The sequence below is a fragment of the Petaurus breviceps genome, unplaced genomic scaffold, assembly GCF_028583685.1.
Source record: "Petaurus breviceps papuanus isolate PSGF00001 unplaced genomic scaffold, PetGlider_PUasm1.0 98, whole genome shotgun sequence".
NCBI lineage: Eukaryota > Metazoa > Chordata > Mammalia > Diprotodontia > Petauridae > Petaurus > Petaurus breviceps.
Window position 1 is genome coordinate 57,101,332 of NW_027187460.1, and position 16,009 is coordinate 57,117,340.

A 16,009-nucleotide genomic window follows, 5' to 3' on the forward strand; every position below is an offset into this window, starting at 1 on the left:
AAAGAAAGAAAGAAAGAAAGAAAGAAAGAAAGAAAGAAAGAAAGAAAAGAAGGAAGGAGAAAGCAAGAGAGAGGAAAGGAAGGAAGGAAAGGAGGTAGGGAAGGATGGAGGAAGGAAAGAAGGAAAGGAGGAAAGAAAGAAAGAAGGAAATTCTAAAGACTCAAAGAAATATTCTAATGAGGAGAAAGAGAAGGGTCTTGAAACTTCTGAGGGTGTACAGGGAACTCATTACTTAGATTTTATTTATTTTTTTTTTTACAGAAGATGAAATCAAAGTCACGTAACAGAAGATGAATACAAATGGGTAGCATGGTCCTGTAAGAATCATAGAGTGTCCTAAAGCTCATATTGAACTGAGGCTAGAAGGAAAGCTAAACATGTTGGTAAACTAGAGAGCATTCAAAGGATGGTATCAGGATGGTGAAAGGCTTTGACATCATGCTATGTGAAAATCAATTGGAAGAGCTGTAGATGTGTAGCTTAAAGGAGACTTTGGGGGACATGATAGCTGCTTCCAAGTATTTTAAGGTTGTCATATATGAGGGAATGGAATTTTCTGCTTGGTTCCAGAGGACAGAACTAGGAGAAATAGATGGAAGTCACAGAGAAGTAGATTTTAATTTGATGCATGGAGAAGTTTCCACACTATTTGAGCTACCCAATTATAGAAAGAACTACAGTAATGCCATACACGAGCAGCTTTCCAGAGGACTGCTACTGTGAACAGCTTTTAAGGTTCTGATTACATAGTATAGTGAACACTCTATTTATTCCATAACAAATCAAAGCAAAACATCCACAGAAAATCAAGGTACAGCATTCCCAATATTACAACTTACATTCACAAACAGGTTATCATTAAAATGGCCACATAGTTTTCACCAAAGTGGTCACAATATTTAAAACAAAGAACAATCATCTTAAAGTACAATAGTCAAAGTCTTCCACTCATGGGGCACACTTAAATTAAATCAATCAGTCACTTATTCAACAATCAATTACTAAGTAAAATCACAATATAGTCTCAAAGTACAGTAGTCAAAGTCTTCCACTCATGGGGAACACTTAAGTTAACTCAATCAATCACTTATTCAGCAATCAAATTACTAAGTATCATTAATCACTAAGTACAATAGAAAATACAGACCCTCCACACCTAGGTCACTAATAAACTACAATTTCATCTTTACTTAGCACCCACAGAGAGATCTTTTCATCTTGACTTGGGGCCTGTTCTCAGATTCCCTGTATCCCCTTCCATGGTCCCAGACTCTACCTGGATTCACCAGACTGTCACCTGGGTTCAATGGCAGACAGCTCCCAATTCCTTGTCCAGCTCTCTGGGTAGATCCTGCTCCACGCTAAAGTTCACAGGGTCCAGTCCATCTCAACTCCTTCATGATTTCTGCTCAGAGGAATTCAAAACTCAACCAAGCCACAAAAAAAGTCTCAGCATCCCGGTCATGCTTCCTGTTATCTGCTTCCTCAGTCTTCTCCTGGGCTCCTGGTTCCTGGGCTCCTGGGCTCCTCTGTCACCTGGGTTCCTGGTTCCTGGGTTCCTATTCAGAAGAAGCTCCACCACCACAAGTTCTCAGGAAATTCTGGCTCAGTTTTCCATTCTCTCTTATGTAGCTGCTCTGCCACCAGATGCTGGTCCCATTACAACTATTTTATTCTCATAAATAAGGAACCAAGATCAACTATTTCTACTTCCTGAATGAGTATAAGTACTGATGGTATCCTCAAAATTTTAGTGCCTAGGGCAAACCCCAGCTGATCTGTCCTAGTGGAAGCAGTTCTAAGAGGTGAATGAGATAAGGTATAAAAAGATTTTTGAAAATGTTAAACTGGGGCAAGTTGGACCAAGAATGCATGGTTGTTTTTCTCTGACATTGTTAAGAGATTAATTCCTACATTATATGTATCTTTTCCGTGAAAAATATGTAAGAGATAAAGTAGATGAGTGAGCAAAAAGCAATTTATGAGGTCTTAAAGAATAAAAACATCAAAATCTTCTGGGAAGATTTCCTCTCCAAAATCCCACTAAGTCATAACGAGAACATATATCAATTTTCTGTCAAGTCAATTAATTAAATTAAATCAACCAGTTGCCTAATATGTACCAGACATTGGTGATAAAAAGCCAAAAATAAAAGAAAGGAAAACATCAAATGGAAATCCTAAGATGCCTCCTGCTACTCTGCTTATAGGGTTATCTCGGGAAAAGGGTCATGTAAAACCTCAAAACCATGAAAATAGTCTATTAATGAAAGCTTCCTAAATATTAACCAGTAACAATATAGCATAATGAGCACTGAACTTGGAATCACAGGGCCTGAATTAGAATTCCAGCTCTGCCACTTACCAACTGTGTGACCATAATCAAGTCACTCTAGACTTCCCATCTGTTTGTCAAACTGAAGGGTTTGGTTAGCCGGTCTTCAAAGGTCCCTTACATGTCTAGATCTAGAGCTAGATCTATGTACCATGGTCTCATAAACAAAACTGATTCTTTACATTAATATGGAGAAATGCTTCTCGGCCTGGAAAGGAGGAAAGACCAGAGTTGCAAAGCTCCAAGCTATTAGTTTGCAATGGCAATGGTGATTGGGAGCAAACAAGCTCACTCCATACCCCATTCCTCTCTCTTCATACCTTTCCCAGTCTTGAAAGTCTCCTGCCCAGCCATGAAGAGCTATATAGATCTTGTAAGATCACAAAGATGAAAAGAACCACTGAGGCAGTGATAGGCCATGGTGCTGGCAGATTCCCCTTGATGCCTCACACACATGATGAAAAGGTAACATTCTCTCTTGACTTTGCTGTAGATCGTAAGGTCATATATTTAGATTTGGAAAGAATCTTGGGAACCATTTAGTTCAATCCCTCATTTTATATTTACAGAAACTAAGGTATAGAAAATGCAAGTGGGTTCAGTCGGCTCCAGGCCGACTCATTCACTCCAGGGCTCCTGGGGTGGCTGCCTCGGATGGGGTGATCCAGGTGTTCAACAACCTGAAGTCCTAGACCCCGGAGGAGGTGAAGAAGCGCCAGAAGGCCATGTTGTTGTGCCTGAGCAAGGATAAGAAGAACATGGTGCTGGAGGAGGGCAAGGAGATCCTCATGGGGGACATGGGGGAGACCGTGGGTGACCCCTACGCCACCTTTGTCAAGATGTTGCCGACAAGGGCTGCCGCTATGCTCTCTATGATGCCACCTACAAGACCAAGGAGAGCAAGGAGGAGTACCTGGTGGGCATCTTCTGGGCCCCCGAGTGTGCCCCCCTCAAGAGCAAAATGATCTATGAGAGCTCCAAGCACGCCTTCAAGAAGAAACTGACAGGAATCAAACGCTAATTACAAGCCAGCTGTTATGAGGAAGTGAAGCACCGCTGTACCCTGGCGGAGAAACTGGGAGGCAATGTCGTGATTTCCCTGGAGGGGAAGCCCTTGTGAGTCTCCTACCTCTGGCCCCCCTGCTGGGGCTGCCTGAGCCCAGCGGGAGCAGGCTGCCCCCTTCCTGCCAGAGCCGTGGGGCTGGGGGGATCCTAGCAGGGGCAGGGCGATCCCTTCACGCATTTGCCAAACCTCTTCCCCCCCCCCCCCCCCAACCCTGACCTTCCCCACTCACGCCAGTGGCTCTGGCCTTCCAAAACCGCCTTTGATATTCTCATTCCTCTGGAGTTGTAGCAGACCAAGGACCCCCCGGATACCCAGATGGGGGGAGGCCAGTATTTTTTTTTTAACTTACACCCCCAGTTTCCCCCCTTCCCAGTGCTGCTAACTTCTAACCTCAATAGTGGCTTTGTGCATTTTCTTAGTTTTGTGTATAAATGGAATGTTGTGGAGACTCCCTTCCCCATAGGTCGGCTCCCCTTTCCCCTCCCCCAGTTACTCATGTAGACAGTAAAGGGAAAGTTCAATTTAAAAAAAGACAAAGAAAAGGTGAGTTGCAAAAAAAAAAAAAAAGACAGAGAGAAAAAGAAAAAAAGAAAATGCAACTGGTTTGTCCAAGGCCATATAAAGGATAAATGGCAGAGCTAAGATTTGAACCAAGATCCTCTAAAACTGAGTCTAGCAAGTGTTATTCTCTTGCACACTCTCTCCATCTTGGCTACAACCCACTATGCCAGTCATCCCCTCAGGTCAGGTGGTCAGGAGCTCTATTTTGTGTCCCTTTAGAGAGGGTTCAGGATTTCCAGCCAACTCTTCATTTCGCACCATCTGCTGTGCTTTTGTTTCTTTGAGGGCGGTCACTAGTTTGGGTTTTTTGTTTTTTTGTTTTGTTTTTATTTTTTTTCTAATTTGTAAACTCAACTCTTAATGTAGTGCCTTAATAAATGTTTATTGACTACTGACACATTTCTCATTTTTTTAATGTGTATCTCATACCTTCACTGAAATTTGTTCAGAAGTCTTGTTCTGGGAATGTAGGTCCCAAGTAATGCCTTCTGAAAAACAGTTCTTAGGTTTCCTTGGAATTCTTCCAATGAGTCCAGTCTTACCTGCTTTATGAAATCTGACATGATCACTGTCCCATAAAGTATGACAACAACTCCAGGGCAGTCATGGAGAACTGAATAGATACAGAAAAGCAGCTTCAACCCAGACTCAGGGACAATTGTCATCAAACAAGGTTAGTCTGAGGTTATAGTGTTTCTCCAATCAAACACCAAAATAACTCCATCAGTGTTATTTGGTGAATATTTATTGACAAGATCAGGTGAAGTGTTTAGAGGAAATGTAGCAAAAAGGGAGTTCAGAGTCAGGGTGGGAATCTCTCTCTCTCTCTACAAAACTACTTGCTTACTGAGCCAGATTTGAAGTATATCATAGTGTTTTACTATAACTTGGGCAAAGTAAGCAGTTTCTTTTCATTACAAAGCCAAATTTTATGAAAAGATGATTCTAGTCCTAGGGTTCTAAAAAATGATTTTCCCTAGTTCTTTTAGATTTTTCTATTTTACAAGCATTAAACATCTGAACAACAGTAGCAATAGAAAGACAAACTGTCTTAGACTTTGAAAAGTATGTTTTAAAAAGGTCAAAAGCATTCTAGGCATGGTCCCCTGCCCAGAAACTCAATAAGGAAGGTTTAAGGTGTGAGTGGAGGGAAGGTGATGAACTTGAGGTGTATAATGAGATAGACATTTTCTGATGAGGCTTAAAAAATTTTTTTTTGGTTCAGATAACAATATTAGTTACAAGACTTTTGTTTTTGTTTTTTCCAATTGGGCAAAGACAGAGAGGGAATAGGGATGGGATTGCAAAAGAAGAAGAAAAGAGGGTCATTAATTTTTTTTTGAAGGTACAGAAGAGAAAAAAGTCCAGAAGGTAATAGAGAAGTAAAATAGATTTGAAATTTACACATTGGAATTATACATTTAAAAGGAAAAGCAAGCCCTACATAACATAAATTCACAGTTTCATATTGCAGGAGAGGTTCTGATTTGCATTGCTATGTATGGTTTTATAGACTTTTGGGTGGTTCCAAATTGCCCTACATAATGATTGAATCAGTTCACAACTCCACCAACAATACATTAGTGCCTCAATTTTCCTACATCCCCTTCAACATTTGTCATTTTTCTTTTCTATCCTATTAGCCAATCTAATAGGTGTGAGATAATACCTAAGAACTGTTTAATTTTAATTTCTCCAGTCAATAGTGATTTAGAGCATTTTTTCATATACCTACAGATATCTTTGATTACTTCATCTAAAAAACATTCATAGGGGCAGCTAGGTGGTGCAGTGAGTAAAGTGCCACCCGGAAGTCAGGAGTTTGGTTCCGCCTCAGACACTTAACACCTACACAATAACCTACCTATAACCTTGGGCAAGTTACTTAACCCCAATTGCCCTCCAAAAAAAGAAAAAAAAACATTCATATCTTTTGTTCATTTATCAATTGGGGAGTGACTCTTATTTTATAAATTTGACTCAATTCTCCACATATTTGATAAATGAAGCTTTTATCAGAGAAACTTGCTTCAATTTTTTTTTCACATTTATGATTACCAAATGCATCCTATTTCCTATACCCCCCATTTATTCTGCTCTCTCTCCTTTTATCTTCTTCTTCCTCAAAAGTGTTTTGCTTCTGACTACTACCTTCCCTAGTCCACCATCCTTTCTGTCACCCATCTCTTCTCTTCTCCCCTTCCCCTCCTACTCTATTGTAGGGTATTACAGATTTCTATATCCAATTGAGTAGGTATGCTATTCCCTCTTTGAGCCAATTCCAATGAGAGTAAGGTTCAAGTGTTCCCTGACACCTCCCCCACCTTCCCTTCCACTGTAAAAGCCTTTTCTTGCCTATTTTATATGAGATAATTTACCCCATTCTACCTCCCCCTTTCCATTTCTCCCAGTGCATTCTTCTTTCTCATTCCTTGGTTTTATTTTCTTAGATATCATCCCATCATATTCAACTCACATCCATACCCTCTGTCTATATATAGCCCTTCTAGCTGCCTTAATAATAAGAAAGTTCTTATGAGTTACAAGTATCATCTTCCCATGTAGAAATACAAATTAAATCCTTTATAATTTTCCCTTTCTTGTCTACTTTTTTATGTTTTTCCTGACTTGCATTGATAGAAAGGTCTTCCTTACCCAAGACTTCCTCAGAACAATAAAATCATGAGTCTAATCCCTTTCTCCATTTTCTATCCCAGGCAAAAGGGGAAATAAGGTAAGTTTGATTTGACTAGTTCTTAGCAAATATATTCTGGCTCCTAGTGATCACTGTTTCATTTTCTAAGGTCATATTTTCTTTCTTTTTTTTTTCCAGTTTATTTATTTATTTTTAGTTTTCAACATTCATTCCTACAAGATTTTGAGTTACAAATTTTTCTCCCCATCTTTCCAATCAAAAGCAGCTCTCCTGAGGACTGCTGCTGTGAATAACTTTAAGGATCTAATCACATAGTATAGTGAATTCTCTTTTTATTCAGCAATAAACTAAAGCAAAACATTCAAGAAACTAAAGCATAATATTCATAACAATATAACATAACTTATTACTAAGGTGGTCACATAGTCTTAAACAAAACATATCATGCAATAAGTCACAATCTCCTCAATCAATATAGAGTACCTAAATCAAGTCTTCTTTCATCTTAACTCCAGGCTGACTTCCAATCATCCTTAATGGGTAGTGGAAAGTACAAAGGCTGTCCACCCCTAGGTCACAGTAAGTTACATTATCATCAGTCAGCACTGAGTACCCAAGTCAAGTCTCCTTTCATCTTAATTTGCTCCTCTTCCATGCTCCCAGCTCTTGCCTGGATTCACAGGTAGGCAGCTCTCTGCTCCTGTTCCATATAGCAGCTCACAGGGACTGCTCCCGCCAAGCTCTTTACAATTTCTGTTTCTAGGAAAACAAAGCTCAATAAGGCTACAATAGTTACACACATTGCCAGCACTATCACCTCAATTCATTTTCTGCCTGAGTAATCAACACAAATCAACAGACAGTGCTTCTGTCTGACAAAGTAACATCAACATAGAACAACAGACAGAGTGACAACATCACAAACATACTCCCTCTTAACTCCACTTGGTTCTAGTTTGTGCTCAAGCATTTATCTGCTCTGCTCCTTCCTGTTGTATCCCTCCTGGTCTGTCCTTCCTGTTCTGCTCTTTTGGCACTCTCCTCCCACCATGGGCTCCATGTGATGACCTTAGGTCTATTAAGGGCAGCAAAGGTCTCCAAACTCTCTTAGGCCTATTAAGGACATCACAACGTATATTGTTTCCAACGAAGACATGACACAATCAAAGGTGATGTCCAAAGGCACTTGATCAGCTGAAACAAGGAGAAAAGTACTACTTTGCTTGCCATGACAGACCACTCTTGCTCCCTCAAATCACTGAATCAGGAGGATGAAATGGCTTATTCCTTGTTCCTCATGAGCATTTCAAGACCTGTCCTCTGATACCATCAGCCAGCAACCCCTCCTACACTGAATTTCCTTCTTCCCAACCTATATTAACCTGCATATATTTGTTGCTATACTCTATCAACATCCAAATTACTCTCTCTCCTCTTCTAAGGAGTTCAGTACTTGGCTCACAGTGTTCCTTCCCATGTCAACTACTGTCTTCATAAGAGGGAAAATCAATAAAAATTTTCATAATTCTTCAAATACCTTGGTCTCCTAGATGGAATTTACCAACTCCATGACCAATACCTTTATTTCAGTCAACTATGAAGTGATTATACTCTAGATTTCAACATAACCCTAACTATGCTACCTCCATGATCTCAAGTTCAAGGTGGTGCCCTCTGTGATCATAATCTCCTTTCTTTCTAGCTTTCCTTTTGCTACATTTCTTCCAAACTTACTGTTTATCCTGACAATGACATCCAGTCATTCCATGTTCTCAGTCAATCACTGTTCTAGCCTCATTTTATTCCTTTTACAGTATTTACACTACAGATTGGAGGTTTTCAAATTATGACTAGCGGCACAATTCCAACTCTATATATATGTATATTACCATTCTTAGCTTGTCATGCAAAAAACAGTCCATAGATGACCAGTTCAAATAGACACTGTCCTCTACCCTTCAATCCTTTGCTGCTTTGTTCTACCACGATTCCTGACTTTCTGATCTTCAAGGGTAGCTTTTCTGTTATTATTTACATGCTTATAAATAATAATGGAGAAAATAAACTGTACTGAATGGGTCTACTACACATTCATGTTCTCTAACATCAAATAGGCTTTTAAAGTTCTACAGCATACTTTTCTCTGACTGACTGTATCATGCCTTCTTCACATAGTTATTCCAACTTTTTCCTCAAGTCCCATATACCTCAATCTATATACTTTCTGGGAGACACTGGTATTCAGAAAAATCTGCTGACCCAAAGCTGTATAGTACATATTCTTTCTGCATTGTTTATTTCTTTTCTTCCTTCTAGACAAACAAGAGTAAAGTTCTACATTAAGTATTCCAGCCTGCCTGTCTGTTGACTTGGGTGCAAAATAAACTGTAGAGATTGCTGTCCCATGCTAATATAACACACCATTGGCTTACTGACATAATAGCAGATTTAGAGAGCAGGTAAGGGTTTATAATAGGTAGGGACCTATAGCTCATTCTGATTGGACAACTCCACACTGACCATGCCCTTTATATTAACAAAATGGATGAAACCAGTGAGAGAGTAGAAGAGCTGTTGGAAAACTCATCCAGTCTCTGAAACCATGGAGAATTTGGTGCTTCGCCAGCATTATCTCTGGGCATATTAATGTATATAACTTCTAGGGTGAGCTTGGGACTTCTCAAGGCTGTATAATTTTTGCTGAGTTTAATCAGATTAGTGGTTAGCAATTCAAATTGGTGGTTAAAATCCCAAATATCTATACTCTGTCCAAATCATTTTCTTAAACTTGCATGGTCAGGCGGCTAGGTGGCGCAGTGAATAGAGCACCTGCCCTAGTCAGGAGGACCTGAGATCAAATTCAGCCTCAGACACTTGACACACTTACTAACCATTTGACTTTGGGCAAGTCACTTAACCCCAATTGCCCTCCAAAAACAAACAAACAAAAACAACTTGTGTGTTTTTTCTAGATGCCCCTTAATTCTAGTCCCTTTCCTCTGTTGATCAAGTCTCACTAATCTTGTATATAACTTGTTTGTACATAGTTATTTGCATGTTCTTTCCCCCATTAGACTGTATTCTCCTTGAAGGCAAGAATTGTCTTTTACTTCTCTGTATCCCTAGCACTTAGGAAATAGCCTGGCACCTGGTAAGCACTAAATAAATGCCAACTGGCATGCTAACTTCCATACCTGAAATTCACTTCTTCTTTATCTCTGCCTTTCACAATTCTTGGCTTTCTTGAAGTCTTTTTCCAGACACTACCTCTTCTGAAAAGCCCTCCTTTTTGCTCATAGATGTTAGTACTCTTCCTTCTCAAATTATCTTGTATTATTGTTGTGAACATGTTACATGCCTTCCACAGAATACAAGCAACTTGAGGAGATAAATTGTTTTATTTTTGTTTTGTTTTTTTAATCTTCCATTCTCAGTCTATTACCTGGCATATAGTATGTCCATAGTAAATGTTTGTTAAATCTAATGGAATTACATACATGTATGGATAATCACAATGGTTCGCACTTCTATGATGCTCTAAGCTTCTACAAAACACTTTCCCCTCAATGGTCTAAGGAAGGAGATAATACAAGGTCATTGTCTGCATGTCACAAATGGAGAAACTAAGGCCAGAGTAATGAAGTGGCTTATCCATAAAGCTTAATTTTATTTTTTTAACCCAAGTTTTTATTGATGTCTTTTGTTTTTTTTACATCACCATCTTTTTCCCCCTTCCCTAGAGAAACCAGCCAGAGAACCAACTAATATAATAAACAGTATATTTTAAAAGAAAAAAAGGAAAAACTAGCATAACTGATTAATACATCAAACAAATCTGAAAATATGTACAATAGCCAACACTTGGAGATCTCTTCTTCATTTTCTATAGAAATGTGCATGTGTGTGTGTATGTGTGTGTGTATGTGTGTGAGTGAGTGACTGTGTCTGGGAGAGTATTAACTTTAAATGAGACAGCTTCTGACTGTCTGGGTGAGTGCTGGCTTTAAACGAAGCAGCTTTTGACGTCAGTATTCACTGAATGCTCTAAATTTATAGTTACAAAATGTCAAGTTGGCTGGCTTTTTTCCTCTTGGTAATAAAGTGTGGATTTATGCTTGGATAAAGTACAAAAACACCTGCTGGTAGAGAAAACATCTGGTTTCTAGACTCAAGTATGAGTTTAAATTCTAGACTGAACTCCCTACAGAGGGATTTAGATTCAATCTGAAATTTCTTTCTTGTCTCTAAAGTGATTAGGATAATATAACTCACACATTCTTGTTGAAGCTATTCTGTCCTTTCCTGGACTGACTACTATACTCAGTAGGCAGGCTGAGCAGTAGAGAGCATTGTCCCTCTGATTCCACCTTCCCCCACCTCAGTTTTCACAGTTCACTAGTCTCTTGAACTAAATATATCAAAGAGAGGCTCCTATATAATGAAAATAGAATTTGTAACAATAATACTAAATATATAAGGGACCCAATAATTTTTGGAAGAAAAATTCTGGCAAGGAATTATCTCCCCTACACCTACTTAGGTCTATCTTGACACCAGGCAATTTAGTGTTCCCAAATCATAGAAGGGAGACAGAGATAGAGAGACAGAAAGACAGAGAGAAACAGCCAGATACAGAGAGAAAGGGAGGAAAGAAAAGGAACTCTTGTAGCTTCATTTGACTTCCTACCAAGCCATTTCCAAAATGATAGCAATCATCTGAAAATCTTTCACCATCTTGTCCTTCTGTGATACTTGCATTACCAATTTCCAAACTCAATTTGACCCCAAATCTTTCATTTCAACACTCTCAGAAGACTGAACTGCTGTTTCCAAAACTGAATGGGTCTGCTGAATAGTCATGCAACTTATCCTTACGTAAGAACCCTGTTCTTAAGGTGCTTCAAAATCCTTTATTTCTTTTTAGTTGATTCCCTATTGTATTTCCCATAATATCTTTTTCAACTCTTTGCACTTTTTTCTAGGGTCCAATTTATCTCTCCATGGGCAGATGACCTCACCTGAGAATTACCTAGGAAGATATGCCTAAGCATCCACAGAAGAGCAAATATTTTAAAACTAGTTCTTTAAAAAAAATACTTGTGATACCTTTTTAAGTTTAATCTGCATTATTAAAATTTCTCCATCACTTTCTAAAGACAAGACAATTAACAGAACAATAAATAAAACCCTGATTTGTAGTATTTGCTGATTTCTAAGGTATAAAAGCTCACACTAAGAATTTAATAATTAGTTTTCTCTAGCTGTATGAGCTAGCTTTGGCACATTCCTGCATCCACACCTCAAAAATCTACCTGTAACTTTTCCTCTAGTTTCTTTTCTTTCCCTTCCTATATCAGATAAAGAGATCCTCTTCCAAAGTTAATCTGTTCATCCTCTGTCCTTGATCTAATTCCCCTTGGTGTCCTTCAGTATATTGTTTCATCCTTCATCCCCAGTTTTGTATCTTTATTTTCTTTATTGTCCTCTTTCCCTAATAATTACAATTGCTGAAGTGTTTATAAACAAAAGACAGAAACAAAACATCTTTTGGCATAGCTATGCCCTTCCTCTTATCACTCTCCATCTCTTTACTTCTAGTTGGTGTTCTCTAACCTCTATTTTCTTAGTCTGTCCTACTTAATTAGTTCCTTAAAATCTGGCTTTCATCTCCATCACATCTTATCTGTGGGTGGTCTGCCCAAAGGGAATGTAAATTTTGATCTCTGAAACTCTTTTTTTCCCTTAAAGTACAGCCTTAACCTCAAATCACACAGGATCTCACAGATTGGCCAATAACAGGTCCCAGCCTAAGCCCTTCTACATCACTGTTTGGACCCTGATCACCCTAGAAAGAATGTAAATAGCAATTGCTTCTATTTTGGCCAGAAACCCTGAGGGTCTTCCCTTCCAGATCTGTTTTTCTTTTTTAAAGAGGTCGTTCTTTGTCTCATTTCTTAAGCCTTAAATATTGAACTAGCATTGCCACAGTCAAACTGAGACCTTAGCTTGAGAAGGCCAAGGTCCCCCACTACATCCTGGGCCATCTCCAGTTGTCCTGATCTATTATCTGGCCACTGGATCCAGATGGCTCCTGGGAGAAAGTGAGGCTGATGAATTCCTCCACATAGAGACCTGTCCAATGTTCTGGCCTCTTCCTCCAATTCTTTTGATATTATATGGATACTGATAAAACCTGAGGGCTATTTGTTGATTATTCCTCATGCCTGAATTGCCTCCTTTTCTAGAATTCATCTTTGATGACATCTTTTATACCCTTTCTTTTTGCATTAGCAGTATCTGTAATACAAGTATTCTCAAAAGGTCCATTCAAATTTAAATCTATAATCTTGGGTGTGAGAAACAAGCTTTCGGGGCTCACAATGTAGAGGTCAGGGAACTATAAAATGTTAAGGTATAGGGTTTAGGGGTGCATGAGAACCCAAAATACCAACTTGCCGAGTCCTGCTGAATGAATTCGACTCAAGTCTTCTCTGAGCAAAAGTAAAGCAAAGTTTACTAAAGGTTCGCCTTAATGGGTAGATGCTTAAGTGATGAGATATGGGCTCTGGGAGCCCCCTAGAGCTCTCCTTGAGTCCTTGAGGTACAGGCTCTGGGAACCTCCCTTGGACTCTGATTAAATTGTCTCATTTGATGAGGCATTTGTATGAGGCAATAAACCTTACATTGTGGCTGGGCCCAGACCTCTAGCCTAGTTACTAACTGCTAACTACGAATTCTAGCCTAGTTACTAGCCTAGCCCTCCATTGTTCGCCTATCAAAATATAATACACCCTTGAACTGGCCTAGCCCACCATCGTCTGTAGCCTCCAGCTACCTCCCACCCTTAATCACTCATTGAATTCATTAACTCCTCCTCAAGACCCTGCCCAAATTCCTCCTCTAGACCACCCCTAGATTCCTCCCACAGCCTTCTGTATATAATATCCCATGAGAGCCCAGAAACCACCATGGAATAGGGAGAGCACATAGAATAGGGAGAGAGTGCCATAGAATGCCATAGAAAAGTGAGAACACTGTATAATGACCTAGAACAGACTTACTCTATGTCTAATGTAAGCAAACTTTTAATAATTTTTTTTTTTTTGGCTGAGAAGACTTGAGTCGAATTCATTCAGCAGGACCCAGCATGTTGGTATTTTGGGGTCTCCAGAGCAACCCTGACCCTCTTAGTGGGTAACCTCCTCATTAAGAAGCCTTGGTATCTGATGCTTGCATTGGACAAGCCCGCCAGAATAATCTGACACTGAGTGAGTCTGAGCTAGATCATTCTCCGGCCTTCCCTCTTCCTGAAGGTAAGATGGCTCTGATGTACGGAAAGGTTATGGGAGGAATCTAGGGGTAGTCTAGAGGAGGAATCAAATGAGGTCAGACACCAGTGAGAAGAGTTTAAGGGTGGGAAGTAGCTGGAGGCTACCTGGAGATGAGACCATAGAGGGCTAGGCTAGTTTACAGAGATTTGGGCATAGCTATAATGAAAGGTTTATGGCCTCAGGCAAATGCCTCATCAAATGGCAAGGTTCAGTCTGAGTTCAAAGGGGTTCCCTGAGCTTGTAAGCCTTCAACAGGACTGCCCAGGAAGGGTCAGGGAGATAGTCTTTGATGAGCTTCCATGTTCACTGCTCCCTTGGGGGCCCTTAGGAAGATCCATGTGGGATGCCCCTCAGCACAGCTGGAGGGATCACAGGATTTCCTAGTAGGCTCAGGGAGTTAGCCTGGGATGAGCTTTGGCTGCCCACTGCTTCCCTTTGGGTATCCTTAGGAAGGCCCATGTGATGTACCCCTTAAAACAGCAAACCCCTTCTCACTGAAAGAACTCAGAAACAGAGTGTGCAGAGGAAGGCATTATTAGGATTCCAACAAGGAAATAGGTGTGGTGTTCACTGATGAGTACAGGCTCCAGGAACCCCCTTGAGCTCTCCTTGAATCTTCCCACATGAGGCATTTGCCTGAGGCCATAAGCCTTTCATTATAGCTAGACCCAATATATTATAGCTAGGGTTACTAGCCTAGCCCTCCATTGTCCAGCTACTCCCCACCCTTTATCCTCACAAAGTATCTATGCCCAAATCTATTGCCCTTAAACTAGCCTAGTCCTCCATTGTCTGTCATCTCCAGGTAGCCTCTAGCTACTTCCCACCTATAATCCCATTACTGGAATCTGACCTCATTTGACTCCTCCTCAAGACCCTTCCCAAACTCCTCCTCTAGACCACCCCTAAATCCTCCCACAACCTTTCTGTATATAAGATCCATCTTGCCTCCATGAAGGCCAACAATTATCTAGCACAGACTCACTCTGTGTCAGATAATTCTGGCCTGCTTGTCCTATACAACCCTTGCAGATACTTAGGCTGTTTAAGAGTCTACCCATTATGGCAAATCTCTAATAAACTTTGCTTTACTTTGGCTGAGAGAAGATTTGAGTTGAATTCATTTAGCGAGACCCCTCATGCTGCTATTTTGGGGTCTTGAGCATCCCTAAACCCTAAATCTTTGACCTCAACACTCAGGGTCACACCCACACCGATACAGAAGTAGGAATGAGGGTCTACAAGTTCTGCCCTTTCTGGTAGACTTAGGGTGAGACAAATTCCTCAAATTTTTTACTTTATTTCCCTCTCTATATTCTCCCTCTATACATATATACAAGCATATATATATATATATATATATATATGTATATAAAGATATATATATATATAGTCAAATTCCTCAAAGATTAATCAAATTCCTCAAACTCCTCACTTTATTATTTCCCTCTATATATTCTACATTCCCTCTATATATGCAGATTATATGCAGATTACATAGGTGTGATAGTGAGGATACTTGAAATCTAACTCAAGCACCTGACCTCTTCTAAGGTCAGAGCTGGGTGCCACACCCCCACCTTTCTAGTTCCCTCTGGCCATTATCATAGTTCCAGGAAAGCCAGGGTTTTAGTAAAGTAATATAAGGGAGAGCTTCCCCACAGCTATTGATTATCTTCCAATAAATTCTGTGGGAGCAAAACAAGATATCATTATATCCCCTCTTACACTGAGGACTGACAGAGAGGATGGATTTGGGGAGGAGCATCCTTACACCTCATGGTAGACTTGGGATCCCAAGGGAGGATTTGCCCCAGGGTGGAAAAAAGTCTTATTGAGAGTTTACAAGCAGAGAATGAACTGTGGGATTGATGGGGTACTTGGACCCCAGTCCTAATAGCAAACCTCTCTCCAGCCCAAAGATCTTATCTCTGGCAATAACTCATGATTGGACCTAAGTAAGGCAAATTATCTCACCCTGTTACAAGAACAAGCTGACCTCTGTAGAATTTCTCTTGCATGAACAGGGCTTTCTTGTACCATCATGTACTATCATGTAC

At 40.0% G+C, this 16,009-nt stretch overlaps 1 pseudogene; it reads left to right on the forward strand.

Moving 5' to 3' along the window:
* LOC138155763 (cofilin-1 pseudogene) overlaps window positions 1–3,455 on the forward strand; it is a 3,989-nt pseudogene extending 534 nt beyond the window's left edge.
* Window positions 3,456–16,009: the final 12,554 nt, after the last annotated feature.